Below are 4,143 nucleotides of genomic sequence, written 5' to 3'. Positions count from 1 at the left end.
GATGGTCTATCTGGGAAGCCTAGAGGGTAACAAAGGTTGTAGGCATATCATTATATTAGAGTGGTGCAAAAGTAATTGCTGTTTTTGCCATTAAAAAAAAAAAAGCAAAAACCACAATTACTTTTGCACCAACCTAATAGCAAGCAAGGGGAGGAATCTGGAGAGAAAATCAATTTCTAAAATAAGAAATAAAAATTTGTTTGCAAGTAGGACTTGCAAGCTCGTTCTAGGCCTTGCTCTGGGAGCTTTTCGGTAACTTCTCTTCCTGTTGGAATAGAAGAAGGAAACCTTCAGGACAGAAGGTTCTGTCCCCCTTCCCCCTCCTATTGTGAATGAAGTCTCATTACACTCTAAAGTACTGGCAGGACTACTTGTTGCAAGGATTATGGGGAAAAGTAGCCAGAGAGCAATCCAGTTATCAGCCTCAGCCCCATTCCTCTGAGGTACAGCTCGGGAAGTAAGCCTCCAAACCAAGATGGGTCTGGACAAGACACGAGGAGGCAGCAGCCCACAGCCAACCCCTCATGCCACGCACTGAGCAGGGTCCCACATGGACGCTGGTCTTGCCTCCCAGACGCCTGAACTAGCGGAGTTGGGGTATCGGGTGGAGTCTCGGAGAACCTATCCAACCTGAGGGGGACGCCTGGGGGAGTTCCAAGTATCCATCTCAGCTGGGAGGCCCGCTTGGGAAGCCACGGAGCAACCTCACGTCCCGGTGGCGCCGACTGCAGCACAGCGCTTCCGGCGGCACTTGGGGGCTGAGCAGTTGGAGGCGGGGCTCGTGCTGTGACGCCCGCCTCGCCTCGCCCCGCCCCGCGCGCGTTGCCAGGGTGATCAGGTGACTCCCGGTTCGCGGCACTGGGGGCGGCCGTGACGTCAGGCGCCGGGCTGCTCCTCACTCGCTCCGAGACAGGTGCGGCGAGTCTACTGCGGGCTGGTCCGGGCTCTTCAGGTCCAGACCCGACCGTTATCCAGTCGGTTCGTGGAGAGGAGAGGTGAGGTGTGGCGAACCTGGCCCGACCCAGCTGGGACCAGGGCGGGGATCAGGCGCGGACAGGGCGCGTCCCGGGATGTGCGCGTACCCGGGCTCCCGGGAGAGCGCCCTGAGAACTGGCTGGCACCCAGGCGGGCCGGTTTCAGGCAGGGGTTCGCGCAGCCCCTGGGGAGGGGCAGGGAGGCAGGGAAACGGCTGCCGCCAGCTGGATCCCTCCTGGCGCCCCGCGGCTACTCTGAGGCTCCTGGTCGCCGCGCCGCGCGTCCCGGCGGTGGACTCACAGGGGCTCCGCGTTGCTGCGGTTCTAGTCTCACGAGGAGTCGGCGGGCTCGGAGCGGGGCTTGCCACACCCCGTCCCGGGGGACGTCCGCGGGAGGCTTCTGGATTTCCTTGCCTTGGGCTGCGATTTCTGAAGCGCGGCTCTGCGTGTTCCGAGCTGGGCCAGCCGGGGGCAGGGGGCCGGTCGCGAGTCCCGCGGGTGGGAGCGGAGCGGAAGTAACTAGTGACTGGAAGTAACTAGGGGACGCGAAGCCGGCCCTCGGAGGCCGGGGTGTTCAGAGAAGGCGTTGCGGGGGAAAGGAATCCCGGCTGCTGTTGAGAGCCGTGGATTGGGATCTGAGCCGACCTGTTGGAGGAAGTGAAATCTGAGCGGGGTCCTGACGGGTGGGAACTAATCTCCCGGTAGCCGTGGAGGTTGCAGGGGGGAGAGAAGGAGGGGAGGACCCCTGGGGAAGGAGACCATGAGGAAAAACGATTTGGGGACTAACTGGACTGTCTGCTGGGCTGTTTTAGGGGGAGAAAAACTTTGGAGAATTAGGTTAGGGAGGGTTAGGAAAGCACCATTGAGTGCCCAGCTGAGAGGCACTGTGTGCTGTGGGGAGCCATTGAAACGTTGGCTAGATTGGGGTAGGGGGAACACTGAGGAAGTTGGTGTGAGGGCAACACTGAGGAAGTTGGTGTGACATTCCGGCAGAAAGGTGACAACACTCTTCTCTGATGGGATGCCTCGAACCCTGCTTATGAAATACTTGTAACCGACAAGGGTAGGGGCTCAGGCAGCCAGGTGCCTTCTCCAGCCGTTGTTGGCAGATCTTTGAAAATTTAACAAAAAATAATTGTACATATTTATAGATTTATACAATATGATACATGTAAACTTTGTGGGGTAATCATGTTAGCAGATTTTTTTTTTTTTTTTTCTGAATTCCTTCTTATGAAGGGACCCACCCAAGGGCAGCTCATTTTCGAGTATCTCATTTGACTGGATTTAATGACTGGGTGAGAGCTATGCCCCCCTCAGTATGCAGGGAGGTTATAGCGTCCACAACACTTTGCCCTTCAGAGGTTTCAGAGTGTCTTACAAACACCTCTTATACCTACGGTGAAATCCAAACCCCAAATGACTGGTAAGAGATTTAATAGGGGGAAGTTATTAAAGGAGAACCAGCATTGAAAACATTCATATGGGGCACTGGGTGAGCTGAAAGGAGTCCCATACTATTTATTAATTGTAGATCAAAGATCTCTAGTCCTGGCCGGGCGCGGTGGCTCACGCCTGTAATCCCAGCACCTTGGGAGGCCAAAGCGGGCGGATCACGAGGTCAGGAGATCGATACCATCCTGACTAACACGGTGAAACCCCGTCTCTACTAAAAATACAAAAAATAAGCCGGGCGTGGTGGTGGGCGCCTGTAGTCCCAGCTACACAGGAGGCTGAGGCAGGAGAATGGCGTGAACCCGGGAGGCAGAGCGGGCAGTGAGCCGAGACTGCGCCACTGCACTCCAGCCTGGGCGACAGAGCGAGACTCTGTCTCAAAAAAAAAAAAAAAAAAAAAAAAAATCACTAGTCCTTTCCTACCAGCTTTGAGTTTCTCAGTGTAAGGCTGCCTGTTAGCCATTTTGTCTTAATTTCATGAGCAACAGGAAAAATATATTTTGGTTATATGAAAAAGAATGCTTTGGTAATTTATGATTTTTCCCAGCCCTGAAATTTATTGGTGCTATGACCAAAAAAATACACAGCTGTCTATTTTATTTTATTTATTTGTTTATTTTTGAGACAGAGTCTTGCTCTGTCGCCCAGGCTGGAGTGCAGTGTTGAGATCTCGGCTCACTGCAACCTTTGCCTCCTGGGTTCAAGAACTGTCTATTTTATATTGAAACTTACCAGCGTCTGTTTTCTAGGAGGTAGTGAAATTTATTTTGTATTTCTTTGACTCCAGAAAACAGAATTGGACCTCCAGGGATCCTGTACAGTAAAAGGCAGGTTTGGAAATTGTGAAGGAAGATGGCCGCAGCTGGTTTGTGCGTAAATATAGAAACCAGTGCAGCACTGAAAGGAGGGCAAATCCAGGGTGAGACCTGGGGAAACGGGACTTCCAATCAGATCAGTGAAGTCATTCTCTGTAAAAGAAGCCCCGAAGTGTGTAAAAGGCCAGAGTAGTTTTCTCTCCCTGTGTTCCTGCTGAGTGGTAGAGATTATGATAGTGATTTTTAAGGGGCTTTGCAGGAGCCTGTAATATTAAGAATCGCTGGAAATCAGATGTCTTGACCACATTAAAAAATTTAGAAAAGTAACTATTTTCCAGATCTCTTTGATAATATTTGAGGTGACCAACTAATTGTGGTTCCTTTGGAAAGAAACGGTCCACCCCCTCCTTTCCCAAACAAAATAACTATGTGCTGTCAGGGCAGTTAAGTAGGCCAAAAGTTTTTGGAAATTTTCCGCTTTCATTCACCCCTGCCACCCCCGTAAGTTTTCCCATTGGTAGAGAACTTAAGACTTTACTGTCAGGAAACAAATGTTAGTGTGTTTCCCTAAATACAAGCTATAATAAACAACAGGGCTGGGCTTTAACAGAAACGCTCTTTCTTAAGGGGAACTGGGCTGAGGTGAAAGGTAGGGCTGGGATATGGGCTGGAGCATTTTGAGCTCACCTTTAGTCAACTAAGGCCTTGATCAGGGCACTCCTTTCTTGGCACAGAAACTTTCTTTGACCTTGAATGCGGGTCAGTACCTCCTCACAGAGGTACCAAGGAGAATTAATGAGAGGCTTATATGAAATTTGAGCTCCTCCAAGGCAGAATATTTTACTTCTTGGATGAATGGTATATTTTGAGATGTGATAAAAGTTTTTTTTTTTTTTTTT

At 51.1% G+C, this 4,143-nt stretch overlaps 1 protein-coding gene across 1 annotated transcript in view; it reads left to right on the top strand.

Moving 5' to 3' along the window:
* Nucleotides 1–777: 777 nt before the first annotated feature.
* Nucleotides 778–4,143, top strand: part of CYSTM1 (cysteine-rich transmembrane module containing 1) — a 53,636-nt gene continuing 50,270 nt past the window's right edge. The window contains exon 1 of the mRNA XM_011997214.1: nt 778–995. The gene's annotated coding sequence lies outside the window, so the exon portion shown is untranslated. The remainder of the gene's footprint in view (nt 996–4,143) is intronic.

The sequence above is a fragment of the Mandrillus leucophaeus genome, unplaced genomic scaffold (assembly GCF_000951045.1).
Source record: "Mandrillus leucophaeus isolate KB7577 unplaced genomic scaffold, Mleu.le_1.0 Scaffold534, whole genome shotgun sequence".
In the NCBI taxonomy this organism is placed as follows: domain Eukaryota; kingdom Metazoa; phylum Chordata; class Mammalia; order Primates; family Cercopithecidae; genus Mandrillus; species Mandrillus leucophaeus.
Note: the sequence above shows the minus strand (reverse complement) of the source record. Positions and strands in the feature narration are given on the sequence as shown.